General features: G+C 39.9%; 1 pseudogene; it reads right to left on the bottom strand.

Annotated features, from left to right (window-relative positions):
- On the bottom strand, positions 1-27296 carry LOC139736355 (solute carrier organic anion transporter family member 4A1-like; annotated as a pseudogene).
- Positions 27297-27979: the final 683 nt, after the last annotated feature.

Genomic DNA, 27979 nt, shown 5'->3' with positions numbered 1-27979 from the left:
TTACCAACCATGTTAATTTTCATGAATCGTTTGTGCAACAAATCCATTCCTTCCGAAAGAACATGCAAAAAAACAAAGAATAACAGAACAAACAAGGAAAAATCGATGCACATTGCTTATAATATTTCGGCCCAGCCGTCATCAAACGCTCTTCGTTGTATGTCGCGTACACGCCGAAGCATCGTGCGACAAAAATACGTAATTCTGACAGGTGATGATGCAAAAGCTGCAAAAAGTCTTTAATACATCAAGTTAACCCATCTCTCACCATGCTCACTAGAACATCTTCGGTCCTACACAGTCTATGAGACTTTGGTGCTCACGTCTCGTTGGCAAGCAGGGAACGGGTTAAGAAGACCAGTTTTCGCAACATTGTGGCACTCTTGATCGTACATGAGATCAGGGTAACTTTTAAATCAATGTGGATCGTATAAATCTTCTGTAGTCCACTCTGGAATCCTCCTGGTCAAAGAGACGAACGAATGCCGAATGCCAGCTTTCTGAGTAATCTCGACCTACAGAAGTTCGTCCCGTCGCCGCCCCACTACACAGATTGAGAGCCCGCCGAATTGGCCACGTCCATGGTGTCGAGCTCGTCCATGCTCGCAAACTCGGCCTCCGTTGAGTCGACCTGGCTAGCCGTCGGCCTCTTGTACGAGACGAGTGCGACGATCAGGAACAGGATAGCGATGACGTCGACGCCAACGCAGAGAACCAAGAAGGACCTGGCGAAGAGGCCGTTGTCGTACAACCAGCAGTTGCCGGTGCCGTCACAGCTCGTCTCCCAGAGAAGACACGAGCTGTCGATGAGGGCGCCAAACACGATAGGACCAGGAACGGACCCTGAACAAAGTAAACGACAGAACACAGACATAGTGAGTCTCTCAGTAATCTAGACTGTTTACCAGCTTCAGGTCTTATTCTACAAATTCGTTATATTACTGGTAAGGTGCGCACAAAGAAATGCCTAGAACAGTGACTTCCATGGTTTAGGAGGGGGGGGGGGGGAGGGCACAGTTGTATACTGTAGTGGATAAGACTCTTGACTTGGAAATGGAGGTCCCCGAGTTCGAGTCCTGCCGAGTGCTTACGTCCTCGGACAAGATGTTTTAACCCACAATGTAGTGATAACGACGATATCATTGCCATGATTGCTGTTGTCGATTATAATAAGCACAGTGTAGTAATAACAATAACTTGGAAAGATAATCCCGATGTCGGGTGTAAAGATGAGCAAAGAGTTAGAGAGGAAGACAATGAATTTAGAAGACGAGAGAATGACAAAGAAGGGTAGACGTAAATTCTCCTGCGACAAAAAATCTAATCAGCGGACATCATTCCTAGGAAATTATTTCTTTTTGCTTCTTATTCGAAGACATTCACTTGGAGTTCAGTCAACACAAATGCGCCACACAAACGAATACCGACACATATACATTGACAAAACACATAGGAACACATGAAGAGTTTGTTTGCAAAAACCGATAAGTCCATATTTGCCAAATGGAGATATTTGCGATTAAAGGTCAAGAAAAATGAAGAAAATAATAAGAAAAATTTTGTTTCTTTTGACCATGACTTCAAAAATGTACCTTTATATGTAGTCACCAATATATCATTAAAAAGGTATTAATTTGTACTTTATGACAGAGATCGTACTTCAAAATCTTCAAAAATGGACCAATCGGTTTTTGCAAACAAACTCTTTACATAGTAATTTACGCACACAGAAAAAAAAAATGTAGCTCTTACCTAGTAAACCATACATAAACGTCTGCAATCCCATTGCGTAGGCTCGCTGACTGTGGGAAACACACCTGTGATGATAGAGAAAGAGCAAAAAAAAAAAATAAAGAAAAACGCTTTGATCACTTACAGTGTCCATGAAGAAGAAATGGAGCAAAACATAAATTGCATTTTTTAATGAAAAAAAGCCATCCAATCTGAGGAGCCTGCATTAATAAAAAATGTTATGTTTAAAACATCGACACAATCAAACCAATCATTGCTCTTGATATCACTGTAGTGCTCTTTTAACTTTTAAGAGCTCCAAAAGAGAAGAGCAGAAAACAGAGATGTAATTGAAAAAAAAAACACAAGAACGATTAAAGAGAAATAAAAAGAGCAAAACGCCGTACCTGATCACCGCTGTCCAGCCGGCCACGCCCGACATAGCACCAAGAAACACGACCAAGAAGATGGCGATGTAATACAGCCAACGGTAGGGACACGACGTCGGGCACGTGCCCGATTCGACTGTTCGCGACGTCGACTCCGAGTACGAGCTCGAGTTCGAGTTTCCGACGCAACGGCAGTTTGTGAAGAGCTTGTGACAGAAATGATAAGGAAGAGCTTATACATTTTTGTTGAGGTGACAAAAAAGCAATTGAATCCTAGCTATTCATTCAAGAAGAGTGAGGGGTATAGAAGTATAGCACTAATTTAATAACAACAAAAATTCAGAGAAATTTAGTTATTCGCAGTGCGTCTTCACCTTTCAACGTCGTATTGAAAACATAAACAGTAGAAGGTAATATGGCATGATTTTAGGCCTACTTTACATCACATTCAAGCGATCATTCAGTCATTTCTTAACTGTCAAAGCATGAGATGATAATAATTATTCTTCCACTAAGCGTTAGACGTGCTTGACATTTGCCGTGATCATAGTCAATATGGCAATCGCTGTCCTCATTATTCCGTGACCTTGACTGCCGTCATCATCCTTGTTATCAGTGCTATGATCACTACCAACATTTTTTGTTATCGTTATGATCGTAACCATGATCACCATCTTTTACGCGATCATGACTGCTAACGCGATCACCACCACTTTGATATTCTAGGTCACCAGAATCGTCACCTTTCACATAGTCAAATACAAAAATTGATATTTTTATCATCACTATTATTATCGCTATCACCATCTCCACTGAATTCATTATCTTATGATAGACAATTATTATAACACTGTCATGATCGCAAACACCATGGACATCGTAATGCCGTTCATTAAATCATGACGTCGAGACTCACCATGTCTCCGTCGTCGGTCAGTTGCGCCTCACAGCCAGCGTGACAGGCGGAGTAGTAGGTGACCCCGTCGCTGCCGCACACGGGGTCGTAACTCGTGGGGCACCGGCATTGGGAGTTGCACGTGGCGTTCAGAACCGCCGGCCCACTGTGTGACTCCCATCTGCGGAAGGGGGGGAAGAAAAATGCGAATGTTTTTAGCGAATGGTGTGTGCTTGTCGAAGCGCGCGTAGGTAATGTCACGCTTCCCGTTGTATGCTCATATAAGACGCTGCTACAAAAATATAGCACGGCCGTCATTCAAGTTTCTGTTCTGAGATGATATTTGGCGTCAAAACAGCTTTTATTACTTCGAATCCATCATCATGAATCAAACTAACTTTACCAAAGAACGCACCTATCATAAATAATTAGAGTACTGTTTGGTGTTCGTTGTTATTTCACTTGGACATCACTTCCTAGTTATCTCTTGGTTGTCTTCCCAGTTATCTCTTACGCAATAATACTTATCCTGCGACTTTTGCCAAAGAATCCCCAAAACAGGGGAAAATTCATCAGTATTATACATACAATGTGGGTTCACTTGGAAAATCGCCGTTTTCAAAGAGTCAGATCATTTTCTTTTGTTTGTTTGGGTTTTTTTTTTTGAGAGTATAGTAACGTTAAACCTGAGAAATATAGTGGAGTCGAACTTCGAATTTTCTGTATGCCAGTTATCAAGGCGATCTGGGGGTCCCCACTCACAGTTTTTTAATAGGTCCATAGTTTTGTGCAGACTTACGTTGACTCGTACTGCACCGTCACGCCAGAAAAGCTCTGCGTCGGGCACACGGCGAAGAACACGCTGCCGCAGAAAAGTGAGAAGACCGTGCCGACTATACAGAACTTGACGAGTCCGGGGAACTTTAGATCCAGGCGATTCATTATGATTCCGGCGACGAGAGCGCCAGCTATCCCACCGGTCATCGTCATCAAACCTACGATAATCGGAACACCAGAACAAAAATGGTATGAATAATGAATGGCATCTTTAGAGTGGTAAGTACAGTTTCCGCAGGCGCTTTCTACAATGCTGTGTTAAGCATACTACAGTCTTTGAAGTGCGGGGATGAGGAAAGTCTAGTTTGAGGACTGTGTGAGGATATCAGATACACCGATGGAATTCAATCGTCTTCGAACCAACCGCTCCTAAGACGTTAAAACTTTCATTACTCATAAAAGGATAATAAATGGTCTGGGAAGTGGACAGCGTTAATATGATTTTTTTTTTGCCATAAATCGATGTCTTTTGGGATCTGAATTTCCAATCACTGACCAATAGACCTCAGACCTCTGACCACTGTTGAAATAAAGGACATTGCTTAATAATGAAATGAACCAAATACTTGAGAAATGCTTAGGAATGCATAAAATCATGCATTTTTGCGATCATTCAATAGATAGATATATACAGACAGATAGATAGATAGATAGATAGATAGATAGATAGATAGATAGACAGATAGATAGATAGATGGATAGATACAGATAGATAGATAAGATAGATAGATAGATAGATAGATAGATAGATAGGTAGATAGGTAGATAGGTAGATAGATGTTTACATAAGAAGATATCGAACATGACTGACATGTATACATATCTTCATAAATACTATACAAGCATTATTCCTTCATTTCATGAGAAAGTTTACCCGAAAATCATCATATGCTTTGATTCCATCCAAAGAAATCCTACATAAGATAACTTTCTATCATACAACGGCAAAGTAAAAGAAAAGATGGTAGTGTATAGTACAGAATGGTTCCTCTAAGGTTTGTCTCACCCATCGCGTAGGCCGCCTCGCTCGGCGACATGCTCAGCTGCGACTCCAGAAACTTCGGGCCGAAGACGGCCAGGCCGGCGACGAAGAAGAACTCAACAACGGCCACGGCGGACAGGCACATGAAGGGGACGTTGGTGACGAGGGTGAGGGTGGCCCTGGGAAGCGCCTTCAGTCGGTTGAGGGCGCCTGACTCAGATTCGAATTCGCTGCCTTTCTGCGTCTCAAACTTTCGTTCTTCCATCACTTTCTCTGCACCTGCGGGTTGGTGGGACAGGAAGGCAGATATGACCCTTAGTTATCTTTAGCACATCACAGCAATAGAAAACAACTAGTAAATCAATCTCATTTCACATAAATCGGGTAAAAGGACACTTTGTCATGAATGCACAGTCCCACAGGAGGGCGGTGATGTGGTTCAGTCACAGCGCGTCTGCCTTCCGATCCAAGGGTACCGGGTTCGATTCCCGAGTCTCATTAAGCAATGTTGTGTTTAAGCATTCCGCCCCCTCTAGTAAAGAAGCAGCACACTCTGTCTCTCGGATAAATGGCATTAAATTGATAGAGGTCCCGTGTGTGAGCTAGCCACAACTCGCTCACGTAAAAGATCCCACTTCATTCATTCATTCGTCGCAAAGAGCAGGGTGCCAACCCGGTGAAGTGGTCCCCTAGCCAACCACACCAGAAAGGGGACGAATGATGCCGACCCCTCGTGGTCGCCCCAAGTGTCTAGCAATAGTCAGCAAACGGTATCAACCAGGCACATTGCGCCATACGCTTGAATGAAAAACTCCCACGCGCATTCACACAGACATACAGACACACGAACAGACAGGCACTCAGACACACACAAGTTCTCACACACGCATGCACGCACAGCGGCAGACAGACAGACACACACAAATTAGAGTCCGACCACGACTTACCTGGAAGCGACTTTGGGAACCCCAGGTAGATGAAGGTGACGATGAAGAGGAGGATGGCGTTGATGATGAAGCCCAGCCACCAGGCTCCCACCCAGAGTGGACTCGACTGGTCGATAGTCAAACTGGACAGTCAATGACAAAAGGATTGAGAAATTGCATCGGATTGAAAAGATGGCAACCATGAAAATAACAGTGATCAGATCTCCAATGATTGTTACTGCACGCTGAGGGCTAAATTAAATTTTGTATCCATCATTAATAAAGGGGGTGGCTAGTAACTGATCAGTGGGAATCAGCAGGAATGTTGGGGAATGATTGTTCCAATCCTTATGGGATTCACTTAAGAGTACATTATATATCTATTGTTCTGTGAAAATTATTTGTTTCAGAATGATCTCATATTCAAGTAATGTGCAGTTAAATGTTTACAGGTTAGCATGCCTGTACAGTGACGGGGCATTAAACTGCACATTACTTGAATATGAGACCGTTCTGAAGCACATAATTTTCACACCACAATAGATATAATATAATGTACTCTTAAATTAATCCCACAAGAATTGGAACAATCATACCCCAGCATTGCCACTGATTTCCACTGATCAGTTACTAGCCATCCCCTTTAACATTAGATTAAGAGGTAATTGCAAATAGTCAGACATGTAAAAGGAATGTACACTCTGCCTCTTGCCAACTATCGGAGGATCAGATATACCTCCATAATATACGATAACAACTATTAAGTCAGTGAATTAATAATTAATAATGATCAAAGTGATTTAAGCTGTGTAAATTAAAATCAGCATTAAACCTCAGCAAAACAACAAAATTGTAATTAAAATAATCTATATCTGAAAGGATGAATGCGGAATAACCCTTGCTTTCAATAGAGCGGCTGCGCAGGCTGATCAGAGAGAGAAAGGGGGGGGGGGAGATGGGGGAGAAGGGGGCATAGAGAGAGAAGAAAACGTATCAGTTTCCAAGGCAACATAATGAATGGTAGCAGCATCACAGAGTAAAGAAAACATAAAAACGGATAAAAATAATATTTTGATGTCCATGGGGGCGTGTTCTACGTGTACTCTTCCTCCATTTCCTGATAACCTCGTAGATGGCGCCTTCCGGTTTCAGCACACATGGTGTCCAGCCGAAAAACAAGACTAGAACATCAGCAACGACAACATCAGCAATGAAGCAAACGGCTAAAAGCTGGGTTTGTCAAATCACGTGTTCATGTTTTTGTTTGTTTTGTCTTGTTTTGCTTAGATGTTGTAACCTTTGTTGTCCTTACCTCTCGACTTCGGTGTTGAGGTCCGTGTAGATCCCGAGGTAAGCGCCCCCTACGATGTATCCAATTGCAGGTCCTGCAACGGTCACTGCGTTGTAAATGCCTGCCAGGAAAACAACGCAAAACACCCACAATAAAATAGATACGATAGATCAAGGGAAGATGCAATAAGTACTAGTAGTACAGTATTTCAGACGAGTTTAGTCAGGTTGGTTGCTTGGCAACAGTGGTGGGAGATGAAGCAAGCATGAAGGTCGTAAGTTCGAATCCCGCATCGAATGTTTAGGCCTACATAGATTCTTTGGATTTCATTTCATTTCATTTCATTTCATTTCATTTCATTTCATTTCATTTCATTTCATTTCACTTAATTTCATTTCATTTCATTTCACTTCATTTCATTTCATTTCACTTCATTTCATTTCATTTCATTTCCTTTCATTTCATTTCATTTCACTTCATTTCACTTCATTTCACTTCATTTCATTTCACTTCATTTCATTTCATTTCATTTCATTTCATTTCATGTCACTTCATTTCACTTCATTTCATTTCATTGTTATCAATATTGCTCAATCAAAGATACATAAGGTATAACAAAATAAAAAAATGTGCATGATATCCAACTGTGCACAACAGCACATTACAAATAAAAAGAACATAGCGGTAAATCTATCAAAATTCAAATCAAGTAAAAATTATGGAGATCGTTGGATAAGATGTCAAGTCTACTATTTTTTTTTTCGTTGACTCGGGCGATCAAATTGATATTTGACACTGCTATTCAAGGGTTTTATAAAACTGCAGGGACCTTTCGAAGGATAACTCTCACTCTGGAAAAATACCCTACCGGGACGATGCGACCGTGATACGTTCAGCAAATATTTTGACAGGAAATAGCGGCTCAGCGTATTGAATTCCATTTACCGTTTCAAGGTTTGGAAAGTTTTTCATTTACCGGGCGATATCTACAAAACATTACCAAAGCAATTATACAACAAGTAATCACACTCTAACATCCTGTGTTGCAAGGCTTCGACCCACTTTAATTAAATCTAATTAGATCTGACCAAATTAGAGCTATAGCTAACGACTTCTACTCCCTGATTCAACGTAGAGTGGGGAAATTGAATTAATCCTTTAATGTCGTCATTAGGGTTGAATTCGAAACAAATGAGAGGCCCTGTAAAGGCAGAGATGAAATAGATCGATCGGCTAACAAACTTACCCATGTAAATGCCGAAGTGCCTTGTGGGAACGTTCTCGTCGATGTATGTAACGCCGAGTGTGTAAAGAGAAGCTGCTCCAATGCCATGTAGGACCTGATCCGATGAAAGAAAAATGCAAGAAGAGGGAATAACACTCGGTCGAGGTGTATACACATGATTGTGGAGTTACACAGAAATTGTGTGTAGTTCTGATCAATATCAAGATTACATGTTTTAACCTTATGCATGAGGCAGTCCATTTTTTATTTCATCGTGGCAATAAGTACCTCTCAAAATAGTCTGGTTTCCAGACCCTTTGCCAACTGGACTCCGCTGCGACGAAGACGCCGCCTTTGCCGTCTGGTTTTTTGACGTTGAAGGCGTCAATATCCTGAATAGCGAAATAGGACGAGCAGAGGGTCTGGGAAGCCAGACTACTCTAAATAGTACCACTAGATATTTTTAAAGAAACGAAAAGAAATGAAAAAAAGTCGCTTTCTTGACCTGGTTCTTTATTTTTGTTTGTTTTTATGTTGTTTATTTTTGCTTTGTTTGGCTTGGCTTGGCTTGAAGTCACGACTATGGAAATTGTGACGTACATTCATTTTGAACTGTCACACTGGTAGGTTATTACCATCTCATTAACACGCTGGTAGGCACACTTCACGCAAACAGTAGGAGGGATCAGACAACAATTGGACACAACGGTGCGAAAATGACGTAACACAATATGCAAAGATCCCGTAATACCTATGGGAACGGGTTAGGATACTGATGCGTGTTTCTCCTGATTGATTTGTTTTTCTTCTATCTCTCGGTGTCTGACCGGTATTCTTTTTAAACACATCCGCATACACTTATCTACTTGTGTATCATGTAATCCTTTCTGTACCATAAATTTTCAAGGTGTGTACCACGCTATGAGGATTTCGCTGTTTGCAAACAGTACTCAAAACACACAGAATATTAATGTGACGATCGTTGAATCATATGAAAGTAATTGCACGTTATTCGAGCATTGGATATCATCACTCAGTATAGTGCTGGAGAGGTAGCTTACAAGAGCGTTGCTCTTTTTTTATAATCTCAATACTCGTTTTATTTCCACATTTCAACGAAACAAGGTGCATGCAAAATCGATCACGTGGTTAGGTTATATGCAAAGTATAGGTAGACAATAATCTCCCACAGCGAGTATTACAGAAATGTTAACACTGCATTGTATATGAATTGAAGAAAACTATTGATAATAGTTCCGAAGACAAACACGTTTGAAAAGTGTTAAGTGCTGATCTGAATTTACATTTTGATGGAATGATAATCGATAAGGGTGAGCAGAAATAAAGGCTTAAAGGCGTATGATTAAAAAAAAAAGTGAATGACAAAGTATGCCTTGCTTTTTCTAATTCCATTTTGTATCGAAATTACAAGGGCATAACGCAACACAGCATACAGATACGTCATAATCTAAGGTCATTAGAAAGTAATGTATTCCTCTACGTAACTCTCAATCGACAAACAACAAGTTGACATTCATCACTGAGACCGAGTCGTCCGTCAAGAAACAGCCGGTGAAACGAGTAAACAACTTATTTTGACGTAAAGTGATTGTGTATACAAAACACACGCACACACACACACACACACATACCTGCGCTATGACAAAGACCCAGTAGTAGATTGCGAGGTTGCTGTCTCCCGATGTGACGTCACCACTGCAGCCATCGGTCTGATTGGGCAAACCGCAGTAGTCCAGGCTGGTCTCCTTAAACACGTAGTTCGGAGTGACGAAATGGGGGATGGCGAAAACGAGAGATCCTGCGTTAAGGTGAAATGTGAAAAAAAAAAAATCATCGAATTAATTTCCCTTGAAAAAGAGAGCAAAATCAGAGTAAAACAAATGCCAAAATCAAGGCGTTTCCACATCATGTGCTGTTTGTTGGTAAATATTTGAGGGTTATCGATACCATTGTATGACGGTCAGTGCTCAGTCAAGGTCTGTGGACCGTGGACCAGAACAATGAAGATCAACACGGTCAACAACCTATCTATTTCAAGAACAGAGCTGATGACAATGTATTGTGGATCATCTCGTAGTTGATTATGTTTGTCTTCTTTTGATAATTGCAAACCGCTTCGAAACATGTTTGTCTTAAGCGCTATATAAATTCTCCTTATCGTTATTATTAACAACTAAAAGAAAAAGGCAATTATTGTTTCGGCGTGGTAGTGTACCTACAATAGGCCTATTTGACTGAGAGAGGGAGAGAGAGAGAGAGAGAGAGAGAGAGAGAGAGGGAGGGAGAGGGAGAGGGAGAGGAAGAGAGAGAGAAAAAAAGGAGACGTGAATGGTGTCAAGGACCTCGGCAAGAGAAGCCACTCCAATGGTTTTAGGACTGGACTTAAAACTCATTGAACTATCCGTGTATTGTTGTAGATATCTTACAATTTCTTTCTATCTTTTTTCCTCCCAAAATCTGTTAATACAACTTTATGTGGGAAAAAAAAATCAGCGCACATCAAGCGTGCGACCTTCTATTTCTCCTGTTTTGTGTCATAAACTGTCCCCGTCCTTCACGTTTCCTCCATTCTTTGCAGGCTTTCGTTCTCTCTCTCTCTTGCTCTGTATAATATGTATCTCTTCATCTATACCTGTCTATTCATCTATCACCAGGCTCAAAATGTATTTTTCTGTCGATGCTGTCAATTACCAGGAGGACCATTTCCATAGTTACATGACATGTAACTTCCAGCGCGAAAAAAAAAATCAAAAACAACGACAAAGAACAAACCTTGGAAGCATCACCTCAAGTTCGACGGACTGATTCACTGTGAAAGGGGGCACTTGATTCATATTGGTAAATTGTGATATACACGAAGAAAATAATAATATGTAGCTTTCCTGATGTAAAAATGACGCGAGAGTTCAAGAGAGTATGAGGACGGAACTGAGCGGCTTCCCCCGGGAGAGGTGTGGGAGGGATTTGAAAAAGATTTCCGTCGATGCTATCACGGAGGCTACAGGTGCTCGTCTCTTGAAAGTCGGGAAGTGTCAAGGGGATATTATCGTTATCACTTATTGTCACTTAACGGATCATGTGCAAATAGGTTGATGTTTCAGAAAGAGAGACCGAGAAAAAAAAACACGACGAAAATAGAGGAGAATTCGAGCATACGGCCGGAAGACATAGAAAGGACGTGGATTTAGTCATAATTCCTTGTTCCTTCCATTCGCTACTTCTTAATGTTTTTGGTTTAATGTCGCTTTGCTTTACTTTGTCAAGTTTAACTTCTGTTGATGCTTTATATCAGTTGGTTTTTTTGTGTGTCCTTGTTTGTTTTATGTTTCACTTTTTGTTCTTTGTTTCCGTATGTTTGCTGTTTGTTGTTATTGTTGCTTTTGCTGTTGTTATTACTACGATTCATTATTTTCATTATTATTGTTATTATCATTATCATTATTATTGTTGTTGTCGTTGAGGGGGCAACACAATGACCTCGCCCAAGACCTACCTGCGCAGAAGAACATGGAGCCGAAGCCGACCCACAGGGGGCGGTGTCCGCGCTCGCCGACGTAGCTGACGGCGACGGCGACGAAGAGAGTGGAGAAGTCGTAGGCGCTGACGATGGTGCCGCTCTGTACGCTGTTGAGGTCGAAGCGCTTCTCGATGGTCGTCAGGCTGATGTAGACGAGCCCGAAGGCCGTCATACCCTGGATGAGTGTCACCAGACAGAGCATGACGCAGTAACCGATGGGGTTGTTGAGGAACTAAAACGAAAAAAGAAAAAAAAAAGAAACTGAAACATTGAAGAGGGGGTAAAAATACCTAATGCATTGTCAAGTAATTAAATATGTTATGTCATCAAATCAGCATATTATACAATCATACAAGAGTAAATGACTTTTTTCTTTTTATTTAAATGTTCACAACGAACGATTAATAGGAAAATTTTACGTGCATTGTTACACAAAAGCAGCAAAAGATGATTAAAAGAAATTGTTGCCTCTTTTTATTGTTGTTCCAAAGTTTGAATCCCTCGGAAAATGATCTTGAATTCAACTCCGAAACATTTCCTCGTATTGTTTGTCTTTTCTCTCTCTTTCTCTCTTTCTCTCTCTCTCTCTCTCTCTAGTTATATATTTACCTATCTACCTATCTACGTATCTATCTATCTATCTGTCTGTCTGTCTGTCTTTCCATTCATCTATCTTTCTATATAGCTATCTGTCTATCAATCTATCCAGTCATCTATCTATCTCTCCGTTTATCTACCTATCTATCTATATTTATCTTCACATCTATCTATCTATCTATCTATCTATCTATCTATCTGTCTATCTATCTATCAATTATCTATCTATCTATCTATCTATCTATCTATCTATCTATCTACCTATTTATCTATCCATATATCTACCTATCTATCTACTTATCTACCTGTATATCTATAACTCGATTTCTCTGTCAATTACCAGAGTGCAGTGGCTATCTTTTAACATGTTTGGAAACTGGTCTTCTTTTTACTTCTTTTTTATGGCTTCTTCACGATAAAGAAAGAGATAAATGAATGTGAGAGATAGGGAAAGAGAGACAGAAATGTCACATGACATCTTGGAGAGTTATTCTGTGTCATTTTACCCGGGGTTAATGTTTGTTTGTTTTTTTCTCGGAGTGTGATGATATAGGAACGTGTCCTGCGGGGATAGGAACGCCTAAAAATGTCCATTCCATGTTGATCTTCGTTGCCATGGTTACTAACCTACAGAGTACGACTGGTTCGAAAGGTTGTCGGCTGCGGGTTCAAGGTACAGCAGGCCAGACAGTTTTACCTTGTTTTAGGTTCTCCAAATCAAATGTGTGGGGTTTTTTATCGTTCTTTTAAAACTACATGTGTATTTAGGAATTCACGTTCTTGTTTACTCCAAGCAGAGGATAAACATGTCCGCGACGTATGGTCTCGACATGCCATTAGTAATAGTGTGTATGATACTGTAACACACTGGTCAGTTCATTTGTGTTTTTGTCTCCTACACTGTCAACTCCGCCTCCCCCCCCCCCCCCCAAAAAAAAAAAAAAAAAAAACCAAACCCAACCCAACAACAACAAAAAGAACAGAAGATGAAAAGAATATTTTCCTACTCGTCTCATTGTACACATTTGCATACCAGCAAATTCAAATTGACCATCCAACCGTGTAAGTACCAGCAAATGCAGACAACAACAACAATAACAACAACAGTAACAATAATAATAATTATCGTTATCATTGTCAACAACAAACTGCAAAGGCCAGAGTGAATGGGGAGGTATGGCATTGTATAACATCCACACTATCTTTCCCTTCCGTTCTCTTCAGCAGAATGGTATATGTTACACAATATTAATGTCACATGTCACACTAAATGCATGTTACGTCTTACACTGAATTCTAATGTTACACAGACTGTTTATGTAAAAAAAAGGGAAAAAACTCACTGTCAATACACTGGTCTTGAAATAAAAACAGCATTCTATGTCATGATGTCTTTCGGTTATATATTGCGCAGTAATCTTTTGTTCCTCCGTAAAGGTATGTTTGTTTGTTTGTTTGCATGATTGTTCGTGACCCCTTTCCCCATGGTCCTTCAACATGAACACGGACTTCAAATGCAAGGTCTCATTTTGACATTGAGCCGGATGAACAAAAAATGAAAAAAAAAAGAATAACCCCACCAGTATCAGGAATCTGATAACCTTGAACTTGATAAAGTACGCGTTAACCCCTCTTTGGTGGTTGACGTAACTACCCTTGACTGTGTTGTGTTGGTCATTTGTCTCAAGCAGCAAGAGATGGGGGGGGGGGGGGGTGGTTGAAGGGATAGGTGGAGTGGCGGAGAGATGGAAGATGTGTATTACATAACATTTTATGGAAGACTATGCACTGCAAAAGTCAGGCGTATACCTCATTTTCAATAAACTCAAACAGAAACCAACGTCCGTAAAAACAACACCAACATTCAACAGCCTCCACATTCCATTGCGTATAGGCTTTATATTTTACTTTGCAAAATAATATAACATAGTTTAGTTAATTTCATGAGATATCGTACAGTGATTTTGTCATACGGGATAAAACAACAACAACAATAACAATAATAATAATAATAATAATAATAATAATAATAATGATAATAATAATAATAATAATAACAACAACAACAACAACAACAACAACAACGAAGAAGCGTCTCTCGAACGAGGCTGCGCAGCTTACCTGAACACAATTCGGACGGAAGCCTAGCCAGCCGAACTTGGTCGCCTCGTCGATGACAACCTCGTTGTGCTCGACCTTCGAGATCGACGTCAGACGCTCGACAACCACTTTCGTCTTGTGTCCTGTTGCCACGTGGGGGGGGGGGGGGGGATAAAGGAGAATAAACAAAGACGGATGTAGATCAGTCTCTAACAGTTTCTGCACCAATCTAAAATGCCCATATTCGGACTTTACACATACACACATGGATATTATACACCCTCTATTTGCGTTAAAAGTTGCTGGGGGTATAGCTGGTACCTAATACCAGTCAAGTGTCCAGTCTATGGACACTGGCGTTTCCGCCATCGGAGGGAAACCCCGGGTTTTTGTTTTATTTTCACGCTTTAATAGTTTAAAACAATTACGAAACACCGGGAGTAACAACCGAACGATTCCTTCCTCTGTTTTTTCTTTAACTCACGAAATTACTAGTGATTGCTTGCTTGCTTGAGTGATAATTACGTGGAATGCTTGTTGGAGTAAATATATGATTTTTGCAATCAAACTTATTTTTGGTTGTGACTTTTCGTCTATTTCGAATTCGCGAACACGTCGATCTTCAAACAAAATCTCATAGACGTATACCTCTAGTAAAGATACGAAGAAATTAGTTGCTATACGCAGATGACGTCATAATTAAATCACCCAGTATGCCCAGACGGCCATTTTGAATAATAGGTTACACTCAGTACTATATACCCTTCTGACCGAAACCTAGCTCTTCACACGGCTCACTCTATTCAAAGTCCGTAATAATCATGAAAAGAAGTTGATTCTTTGTTTCAATTGTTGTAGCCCGCGTGTTCACGCTATTTCTTGCAATTTGCAGGTATATAAGCCTATGTTATGTATTTTCCACTGTTTGATAATGTCTTTTAATAATGTCGCTTAATGATAATTGCACTGTTCATAATAGTGTTTCAAGACTAAGCGGATTTTCAGGTTGATAGTTCAATAATGCCATGCGCTCAAATGATCAAAGACTAAACAATCCTTTGAAAAAAAAAATAATTTCAATTTACTATTGACGTGACTGAGTTTAGATTTCATTATTTGTTTGTTTTTATTTTTTTATCATTGTCATCAGTCAGAAAGATGTCAAGGTTTTGCACATTCATTGAGGGAAAATGGCTAATTGTTTTGGCAGTAATCCAATAAAACCAGACCCACCCATGAACGTTATGATTTTACCACGAATCGAATGGTTTCCTGTGATTTGTAACTTAGATACAGAATCATGATATATTTTTTCTTTTCTTTTTTACAAACAAAAACACACACAAACACAAACACACGCGGTGTATTATTTTTTTCGTTTTGACGTTATGCTTTGTATCATTCTTGCGGCTGTGTTTGTCTGTGGTGAATCGGAAACAAATGGATTTATTTTGCTCCTAGAAATTTTCATGTATTCCTGCGTTTGTAATCATTTTTTTTTCAAGGTCCTGTGTGCGGAAGTTGAAAAGGAAATGAAGAAAAGCTGTGGATTGGCTGGTGCAAAGGCACCCGCCCCCTCGCGGTTCCCTTCGTTTTCAGCTGTTGCTCGGCTTCTGCAAGGAATAAACCGTTATTTTGATTGGCTAGTCAGTATGTAAACACGCAATTGTTTTGTTAATTCATATTCTCTAAGGTCTGGTAAGAAGAAGACTGTTGACAGATTTTTGAACAGAATATCACATTGACTTTCACCACGTTCACCATGACAAAAATATCTTCCAGGTTGCACGGATTATAACCGTTTATACCAGCAGAATATTATTTTTAAAAAAAACACGAATGTAGTCAAGTGAATACAATCGCACGGAAACTGAGATTGTATATCAGAGACGTCTTAATTTCATATGGCTGATATCATTGTAACTTCTTTTCCCTTTTATCTTCCTCTGTTGATTCTCATTCTAAGCTCTATACTGGGTCTGCTGCTTTCTACCACAATAGGGACTTCGTCCTCTGCACTTTGCTAGCTTTATACAGGAAGCTCCCTGGTTTGTATCAATTTCCACGCACACACACACACACACACACACACACACATATATATATATATAATACACGCACACACACGCACGCACACATAACACAATGCACTTTCAGAAACAGCTCTCTTCTATACTACATTGTATTTCCATCATAGATGCCTTACATTATTTTGTTCACATTTACCAACGACTTCAGAGCAGGTCGTTAGCACCGACAGCGGTGTCCCATAATCAAAATCTCATTTCCCTGATGTTGTACTGTTAACCCATTCCATACTGGACCCTGATAGCCTGTGCACTAAGTCTATGGGGATTTCAGAATTCAGTATGGAATGGGTTAACTCAGAGACGCATTTATAGGTAGAGGTCAACTGCATATGGAACTAATCAACTGTAATCGCACGTGAAATAATGTACAAAGATATGGTGAGAACGGCATGGATAGAGCAAAGGGTTTCGGGAGGGCATGCTAAATTAAGTCTATTCAATTAATGTATTAATGTTTGTCTCCCCGTGTTAAATGATTCGGGGTGTCAGCATGGAAGCGGAGCCACCCTTGTTCGGTGATTTTAGAAAACGTCCCACAACACAAAAACCAAGTTTCCAGAGCTTCTTCATCTGTCTCACTAGAATTCTTTTTTTTTTCTTTCTCTATGTACACATTTTCTTGCCTGTTGATGACGCATTTTGAAAGGCAAATATTATTCTGGAGGATATGGGTCAAGTGTTCTTCAGATGTTGTTGCTCTTTTTGTCGTTCTACAACTGTGATGGCATGAATCGTTGCAGAGTTCTCAGGGTCCTAGACTCGAGAGGGTGGGATTTGTATTGTCCGATTTTCCTTACGTTTTCATGGATTCTTTCACTAATATAATACTTTTTTTTTTTGCATTCGTCAAAGCCACACATATAATTCTATGCGTGGATATCCTCCCTCTGTGTGTGAAAATAAAGATTTATTTAACTCAGTAATGTGTCGTGAATATAGAGTAACAACACACACATAAATCTCTAGGAACATTTGGTAAAATTTACCTCATTCATAAGTAGCCAAGTACTTTTTTCTTCGTGTTTTAAATGAATGTGTTCGTATTCGATGGGAAACTAAATGTCTCGACGGGGTTGGGGGAATATTCTCATGCTGTTTAATGTACCCAAGTAATGCTTTGCGTCTTGTTTGTCCGTACAACATACGTCGTGCCAATATCGGCAATAGATCAGAGCGAACAAAAGCGCGCCACAACCGTCTCGGCGTTTGTTGACACGCTCTAAACTCACATTATTCGCCTCTTTAATAAAAAGGATGTACGTGGACTTCAATCCTACAAACAAAATCGCTGGTTTATACAAATTAGAATAGGGAAGGAAAAGCGCAAACCAAATAGACATAATTGTTATATTGGAAGCAGATAGCTTGGTATGTGTAGAGTTAAATAACCTGTAAAATACATTGAAAAGATTTATCTCTAAACGAGCTAAATTGATTCTTATTAAGTTGAAATATTTGTGATTAAAGCTGCTAAAAAAAGAAAATGATAAGAATATCCAGGATTTTTTAAATGATAACTTCAAGAATATTCCTTGTTATGATACAAGAGAGGTATCACTGGAAAGGTTTAATTTTGCTCTATCTGATGATGGACTTACTTTGAAATGTTTACAAATGGCTTTAGACCATTTTGCAATGAATAATCTTCATTTTATCTCCTTTCCCTTCGCAAAGTGAACCGGTAGGACAAGACAAGGCAAAGGCATGTCGTTTGTAGGAAGGAAGACTGGTATTGGATGACTAGTAGGCCAGTTCACAGTTTCACTTTGTTCATTAGTTGAAAAAGGTCATTTCTACTGACAGGTACGTTGGTGTTTGAAATTCATTGAGATAAGCACACTTGTGATGTCATGATTATTCATGTTATCCTATAGTGGAGTGGTGCTTGTCAGCTCATTCACCTAACAGCAAGCCTGGTATTTGGCAATGTTAATTGAAAAAGGTTGTTAATGTATTCAATACAAAACGAAGAAATAGATGCCGGCTGATGTGTTAATTGTGTTAGTGAAGTGTCTAACCAACCGAGAAAAAGAAGAAAAAAAGACAATTAATTTGTAGGAATGGGCACATGAGCAATTGTGACCTTGCTTATCATAACACTATGCTACACTGAATATAACAAAGATTGTACTTACTTAGTCCATGTCACGTCCAGTTTCTTTGAATTACAAATACTGCGGGGCCTATTTTATAAACTGGTGTGGCTATTTGGGCTTTTACGTTACAGTTGTACAATCACTGAACGTTTCTGATTTTCCCAAACTTCCCAACTTTGCTTGCAAAGCCACTTCCATAGTAACATAGAAGAATAACCGAAACAGCTTTCATGTGTGGGAGTCGTGTTGATCCTGTTAGGGCTCAGTTTTGACGTTTTCATTATTAACTTACACAATGGGTATAGAAAGGGGCGTGGTCGGTTGGTGGAAAGAACATGGTCCCTGTTTATACAGTCAGAGAATACAGTGTTTAGATCGCACTGTGAAGTATACAGTACACCATTGTGGAGTATATGAATAGTGACATTCTTCTATTCTGAGTATTCATGGACTGGCTTTGATGGGGGGGGGGGGGGGGGGCTGATCAGCAGAAAACGATGGGGAGGGGGTGGTGAGGGGTACCAAATCGACGCTTTCATAGCCCTTGGAACTTGAAGTCACAATAATGGTGGTTGGACAGAGCTACAAATTTCTATAGATGTGCCCATGAAAACCTGACCGGATTAAAGGATTTGGACGGACCCAGGGTCAGGCTCACTGAAAATGGGAGAGCTGTGAAGAATAATATAAAACGGGAAAAACCCGTATGTGTTGGGCACAGTGTACAAAGTCATAACACCACCCATTGGCATTGTATAGCCGCAGCGCACTTGTATACTTAACGGCAAATTTAAGAAAAATGCTTCACAGTGGCAATGAACTCGTAGAAATTAAATGCTTCTGCTGTTCCTGTTACTACTATTCCCACTTTTAACGTTTCTGCTTCTACTAATCACTACTCTGCTAATGATAAAAAATAATGGCAAGAGTGATGTGTAAACACAATGGGAGTAGTATCATTAGTAGCAACGCAGCAGTAAAAGTATTTGTAAAAGCAGTAGTATATAGGCCCCAGTAGTAGTAGTAGTAGTAGTAGTAGTAGTAGTAGTAGTAGCAGCAGCAATAGTAGTAGTAGTAGTAGTAGTAGTAATTATAATATCTATCAATGGCTATGTGTATGTATAGCGCGTAGTGAAGACCCACCTTTCGGTGTTCATGGCGCTTTGAAAAAGTAATGTACGAAACGTGACAACAGGGAAGAAAATAATAAACAGACAAACAGACGTGTTTCTGATAAGGATCATAACAGTAGTAGTAGCAGTAGAAATAATAGTTGCAGTAGCAGTAATGGCGGTAGCAGTAGTAATGATAGTATAAATGATAGTAGCAACAGATGCAGTATATGGTAATACTAGTAGAAGTAGCAGTAGTAATAGTAGTAATGGTTATAGTGATTTTCAGAATTATTATCATTAATTTTAGTGTCGTTATTGTTGCTATCATCCGCAGAATCTGAAATGACAATGATTAATGATCCTAATCATGGGAAGTTCTGTAGATTTGACAAAATTCTGCTGGCTTGTTTTGAAAGAACTGGGCATTCTAGCCAGAATTTATTAGTTACACCAGCAACCAAAACATGTTCATATGGGGATCGGGCTTTTCAGTCAGCAGCACCTGTACTCTGGAACAAATTACCAAGTCAACTTAGGGCCATCACATGTACTCACACTTTCCTCAAGTCCTTAAAAACATATTTGTTTTGTTATTAAATGATTATGATAAGTTGTATTTTGTATGTTTAATTATATTGTTTTGTTAAAATTATGTAAGTTGTAGTTTATGGTACTCTACCCATTTGTGTAAAGCGCATAGAGATTCCAGGAATATTATGCGCTATATAAGCAGCTATCATTATTATTATTATTATTATTCTCCAATAAGAAACAAAGTATTACAGAGTGGAATAGATCTAATTATAGTCTGGACAAGGATTCACTACACGCTTCTGATGGTCAATCCACGGTGGTTGACGTGGTGGCATCAAAGGATTCGTAAGCCTCATCACGCCCGATGAGTGAAAGTTTTTATAGGCAAGCATCATCGTCAGAGGATGGAACCCCGGGGGCTATGGGGTCGGGGTTGGAGCAGTAGGGATGAAAGATGGATATAGGAGGGGGCGTTTCCATCCTATGATGCAGATGACTAACTACAAAATTTAAAGAAAACTGGCATGTTGATGCTTTTAGTATCGTTCCTGGTATTGAATTTATTGTTCATATGTTTGTTCAACTTTGCGTGCTCTACTTGGATACCATTTTTTCACGAAAAGAAGAAAAAACAATGACAAGAATATCTATTACACTGCCAGATAAACCAGTCAAGACAACATATATTTGTCAGTTTAATGTCAAATGTCAGATGAATTATTTTTGTTCATCCTACTAGAAATAACACTTTTATGGGTATTATTCCTCTTGTCAAAGTAGGGCATTACAAGACCTAATGTCGAAGAGGATATGAATTTCGCGCCATACACGTGTCCTGAAGATTTAGATTTGATTTGATTTGATTTGATTTATTGGTTTCTGTTTCGCTGATTGAAGGTTGTGGCAAATCAGTCATGAGGCTTTCTCAGTGGATCATTAGATAAAAATCATAATATTGATTGTAATCATACTTGCAAAGCGCCGTCACGTAGGCCTGTCCTTAATAGTTGTCAAGTGAATAAAGAAAAACGCGATAGAAGGTAGAATCTTCATTGTTTATTGTCCTCAAATAATTCATCGCTTGTAACCATCACCTCCATTGTCTGTCGGTATTCTATTCAAGGTTTGCTTTTTTTTTAATGTAGCTATTACAATTCTTTTTTGTTTGATTTCCAGCGTCGAACTGAATGAACCCAATGCTCCTGAGAGTTGATTGTACCTCAACAGCAACAGATACTTCCTCCCGAACTCATGTCTCGTTTGGGAATTTTTGTTTTGTTTACATTACTTGTGTAAAAAAAAAAAGAGAGAAAACCTATAGAGACAAAGGGATATATACTACATGAGAGAGAAAAACAGGAAAAGGTACACAAGGCGAAACATACTCCAAAATGGTGTAGGGAAAAAAATTAACAAATTCGTCACGCAAAACAGAAAAAAAGAATATCAACGGGTTCACGGCAATATGAGCAAGTGAGATTAATAAAGGAAGCTACCCAGCCTTACGAACTTTAGGCCACTTGTTAACTTCCCCTGGTGAAAATATCCCATTGTTACCAGCGGATGAAGGAAAATGGACCATTCCATTTTTCTCTTCTTTTACTGTTACTATTAATATTTTTCTCTTGCGGTCGGTGAGGAAGAGGGACCCAAGTCCTGGACAATATACAAATTAGGCGTCTACCGTCAATGCCTAAAATATGTGTCGTTGTCTTGCTGGTTTGTTTCTACGTAGGTGCGTAGGACATTACTACCAATAGTGTGTGAATTAGAGATAGCCGCCTTCTCTTTAGAAAACATGTTAAAGTGCGACTACTTTTTTTTATCTGCAATCTTTTATACATGTGTATAAACACCGTCTGAGTTGAACTTGCGAAAATAGCGAGCTTGAGGTTGGATTCGTTTGATTTCACACAAATGTACATCCACAGTGAAGCTTGATGAAGCTGTATAAAGTGTAGCATTTCCGTATCAATTTCAGAAGCCCATGTTCACCGAAACATGCGTTACAGTGTTTCTGACTTCAGCAAACAAAAAGCAAACAGACAAACAAACAAAACACAAACACAAACACAAACAAAAAGACACGCACACATACGCACCAAAAAATAACTCGGGGTAATAATGATTAGCAACCGGCAGACCGGAGATTGATGAAACAGATCGAAACTGCATCAATGATTCAGTTGTATTGGACAACACACTTAATTACACTGCTTTTAGCTTTTGACATTTCATTCATTTCTTGTTTACTTAGCACATTAAATCTAAATTTTGTATGCATCTATTTGCTTAATTCATTGGCTGTGCACCATGGATGTGTATAGGCCTGAGCATTCATTTTGCAGATATTACTTCCTTATACGTTTTTTTTTTCCTGTTGCTGATTTTCTATTTTGAAGGCGTTATGTATAGCACTGAACCTTTGTCTATAATACGGTAGCTACTTTGACATGAGCACTTAAAAATATGACAAAAAGAATATGATAGAAATTCCTTTTGAAACTATGTGGTGAAAGGCACCTATTAATTATAAATAGGTTCATCAATTTGGCAACAAATAGGATATGATATAATCTGTCACGTTCTCCCATTACATTATACGTACTGGACACTCAACGTAAGCAAGACTATGATTTCTATTTCCATAATCATATTTCAAATGGTTCTGTTGTCCCTTCTTTTTTCACACATGTATATGATTAATCCATATATCCATGTACATAGTATGATTATTCTATGTCTAATTGCATGTATACCAAAGTTTACTATCTTACCAAAGTTGCTATATGTCAGACTAAAAGTTGATCGTTAACAGGATTAAGCCCGCCGCACACTATACGACTCACGACTATACGACCGACAGACTTTGGATCTGAAATAAACAAGCGTGTTTATTCTGAGACTATTGTGATTTATTTTGGATCAAAAGTCTGCCAGTCGCATAGTCGTGAGTCGTATAATGTCCGGCGGGCTTTAGGATGGCAGGGTGTGCTTTGGTCGTGTAAGAGTATGCGTTTATAAGTAATTATTAAGGTATTAGAGTGTTAATATAGAGTATTATAATCTCTAACCTGGATTGGACTGCGTCCCGTTGGGCGTGACCACCGCTGTGGATGTGTCGAGCCCAGACACGGTGGGGATCATCTGGTCCTCGTAACCATAGTTACTGTTTCCGTCTCGCGAGCAGCCGTTCACCGCCACGGCCACCACCACGCCTTGCTCCTCCTTCGGTTTTCCCATTACGGAACCACAGGTTCCACCTTGTACCAGCAAGTTACAAAAGATAGTTGCACGCTATAAAAGACGAGCTGTGCAGCTAGCAAGGGACGCGCCGGCTCACTGAATTCCGAAGATTACTTCTTAAAGATGTTGCGGTTTTCTCCACTCTGGAACTTTTGATTGGTCCTGCACCTGATCATGGACAACACCAATTATTTCCTAGTTGCCAGGTTATCACGTTTTTGCCGGTATTGTTGTTGTTGTTGTTTGCTTCTTTGTCTATTTGTTTTCTCTTTCCGTGACAAACCGTGTCAATGTGGTAGCTTGGGCCGGATGCAGGAACAGACCGAACTCTCGAGGTCCACTTGTAAGAGGGAAACAAAATGCAAAAAGAGAAGGAAGAGGGTCAGGAACTGGACTTCTGTAGAGGATTTCGCTGGGAGCAATCAGAGCACAAGGCCAGACACTAACGCAGTAATGATAACGTGACAGTGATAAACGGAAACGTATCAGCGAAATCATCCTCCGTCTATCGTACATAATCAGTGGGTAATGATAACACACACACTCACTTGCACACACACAAACCAAGCACAAGGACAAACAAAAGCACGTTGAAATAGAAACCAAAGGAATCAAGGAAATACTGAAAAACAGTAATTCTCTCAGATTAATTGAATATTCCGCTGTGAGTCTTTCCACCCTCTCCCCCATCATCAAAGTTTGATGGTAACAAAGACGTGTTGTCATTGCCATAACTGACACCGTTTAGTTCTCCTAGCTCCGTGAATCTCTTGGCCATCTTTGCTGCATGGCTTTACTCAAATCAGCCATTTTCACATAAATGCGAGTCATTAGAATGGAATACACTTGACGGTTTAACCTTCATATCTTTCCTTCCTCTTCATCCCCCCCCCCCCCCCCCTCCCTTTCATCTGCTCTCCTCTCCAGGCCACACTACTCTGTCCAACCTAAGGACAAAATCCAGGGATGAAAACGTGAAATGCATACATCTTTAGTGGAGTAGCAATTCGGTATGATATTAATTCGCCCGAACAGACGTATCAATCAAACCCTAAACGATTATGCATGCTCCCGACATTCGTGTATAGGCAATGGCATAGAACTCGGGGGAAAGAGAACAAAATGGGTTATCACCAGCGTCCACATTGAATGATGATGAAGCTTGTAGTATGGGTATTGACGATGCAGGTCACCTTACAGTGACCAAGAAGATGTAATAGGAGGAACGCAAATGAGAATCGAGTATCTGTAGGCCGAGTTCGACACTAAGATACTCTGGTGGCCCGTTGGAGCAACTGATATTTTTAGATTTCATATTTTTGGTAGCCCGAAATAAAAGGAACCATCGATCCAGTTCGAATCCTTGCTGCCCGATCGGGGCACCAAAAGATAACCCTTTTGGAAATTTGGCTGGCCGACATTGCATTTTTGGGGCCCTCTGCCATCGGGCCACCGCTAATATGTCGAGCCCTCTTGTACTGATATAATCATACAACGATTCTGTATGGAGTACACATTCTACGTAGGATATCTGCAGGCTCTTCTTGAAAGGTTTCGCTAGATCTTTCTTCCATTCTCATACAATTCAATTCATTTGCATGCGCTCTTTTAAACTTCACATGGCAAGCGCCAGTTTCTAACAGCACTCTTAACAATATCCAGGAGACAGCATTTTTCTAACCGACTGATTCTATTGTGTCTGTTACATGTAATCCAAATTAGAAAAATAAAAACAGCGCCAGTGGCGGCTGCCAGTGCTCAAACTGCTGTCATGTACTATTAATCAACATGACTGTTCTTCGCGTGAAACAACTATTACCATGACCACTCTTTTTTGTATTGTATAAGGCGTTCTCACAGCTTTAATATACATGTTGAATGTTTGCTTTACAGGGTGATTATGAATTATCTTAAAGCTTTAATTTGCGACAAGTTTCATTTAGATAGGAGGCTCTGTGGTTCTGAATCAGACTACTCGAACTGTTTGAACGCAAATACAGAGAAATAAATGAAATAACTTCATATCAGCATCAGTTGGTTCTGGTGTACGAAGGCATATTGATGACTCAAATCTACAGTAAGATAGACTTTTCGACAGCATTTTTACTTGCGTAGAGAGTAGTTCGTTGCTAGTGACCTTACGCTGTCGTGATTAGCGTTAAATCCGCCAGGCCCATTAAATTGTACAGGGATAAGGAATAGCGTGTGTGCGGGGATTTCGCCAAATCATCGCCAAAACGATAATGACGGAGTGTCGCGATGAAAAAAAAAAATGAATAAAGGGTATCTGTCACAGCTCGACCTTCGAAGAAGAGAATTAAAGCTGTCAAGTCGTCCATTGCCGAAAGGTCTCTTCTTGCTGGTTTGAGCCGAAGAGAAACCTTCGCTCGAAGGCTACTGGGCTACCAGTGAAGTGGACATCCGTCTGGTGAAGTGGTCGCAGCGTACGTGGTCAATCAACGACCGCCAAAGGTTCCGTTTCAAAGGTTGCATTTCTCGTGTTAAACAAGCCTATATACCCCCATCCTTTTCCCCTCCCCCATCCTTATTGTCTTTCCCTGTTTCGTGTGTAAAAGAGTGTGTGTATGTATGTGTGTGTGTGTATACGAATGCGTGTATCTCTTGCCGTATGAGATGACACCGCTAACAAAAAAAAAATATACATATATATACCCGTGAGCTGTCAATTCAGAGCACCACTTAAGGGTGTCATTTTACAAAATATGCGACCGGCGTACTGCGCTGTTGATCCTACAGAGCGACGTATCGCTTTCCTGACTCGGGGCTCAGTGAGCGACATGGATATGACGGACAGACAGACACCCTTATTCTCTTATCTAATAACATAGACAGAACAGATCGAAGGAAAGGAATCCAAGTTTGAAATAAACAAGGAGCATTGTCACAAACAAACAATCTTGTTATAGAAAAATTGCACGTGATACATGTACATATGAACATAGTGTTTCCGTATCTATTGGCTTAACTGTTGAATTAGGAAGGCAAGGCCACACACATGTTCTTTTCGAAATAAATTTTTGAAATAAAATTTTGAAATACAAATCGAGAACATGCTTAAAATGAATGAATTTCCATAAAATGATCAAGAATGTGTTGATTATCGAAATTTCTTCTGTGGTGCATTGTGGTATGATCAGTGAGCGCGTCATGCGCTCGTGCTATTGAAATTGGTAACCGGGATGGCCAACATTTAAAAAAGGGTGACTGGATAGCTATCTTTAATAGCCAGACTACATTACCGGCGATGCCAGGAAGTGAATTTAAAAGAAATACATATATAAGGAGAAGGTGCACATTGAATTTTACTTCAGGGTTATGGCCAGAAGGAAGCTATGGTGGAGAATGAAACCAGGCAATCCTATCTCTCATTGTGGGACTCGGCGGAAATCCACTTACCTCCTTAACTCACCGACACTGGTTCACGATAAAAATATCCTATGTTTACCAGATCCAACCAAGGGTCACTGCCGTAGCTTGCTGCCTTAACCACATATCAACATTCTCTGAATAAGCGCCAAGAAGGGTTTCCCCATGAATGCTATTAATGTTCACCACCGAAGTTCACCACGTCGCCTGTCTATTTTTATTCAATCGCAGTTCGGTGATCCGCACGAGCTGCAGTCTTTCTGTTCGTCTGCGCCCGAGCGAGTCGAAAACGCTTACTACTACTTGCTTTACGTAACAATCAGCTATGCTCGCTGGGAAAAGATTCCAACGCTTTTAATGGGCCAACACGGGGTGCCGTACCTGGTGACGTCATGGCAAAATCATCCAATCATGTGGATGGCCTCAAAAACTAGCGAAGTTCTCTCTTTTTCTCTGCTCCTTATTGTTGACTGGAGGTACACACGTACACACACTCGTGATTCTGAGTTAAAACTCAGGACTGCCCAGTTGCCTTTTCCCATTATCAGAAAAAAGGAAGAAAAAGAACCAACCTTCCATCTACGACTTAACATCTTTAAGAATGAACATGAGTCAAAATTAGAGTCAACGGGAAAAACCTAACAAAAACCATGAACTTAAAAAAGAAACAACAACTATTCCTTGAAAAGACATATGCAACACGTATAACACGTATAACGTTCATCTCATACTATATTCAACAATCGGAACTGCAACAATATTCAACAACTGAAACTGCAAAATTACCGTTCTATGTAGGACAACAGAGGCATTTTAAAGCTAATGTAAATTAGTTATTAGTAGAAAAAAAAAAACAATTACACACGGGCGCACACACATAAACAAATTTACACATTCACTGGAAATACATCTAGGGCCTACACACATCCTTGAGCATAATAAATTCAAACACAAACCTGCAGAAACATGATTTCATGGAAAATTCGCTTAAGACACTGCT

The sequence above is a fragment of the Diadema antillarum genome, unplaced genomic scaffold, assembly GCF_040938485.1.
Source record: "Diadema antillarum isolate AM-2024a unplaced genomic scaffold, OU_Dant_1.0 seq00000637_RagTag, whole genome shotgun sequence".
Taxonomy (NCBI): domain Eukaryota; kingdom Metazoa; phylum Echinodermata; class Echinoidea; order Diadematoida; family Diadematidae; genus Diadema; species Diadema antillarum.
Note: the sequence above shows the minus strand (reverse complement) of the source record. Positions and strands in the feature narration are given on the sequence as shown.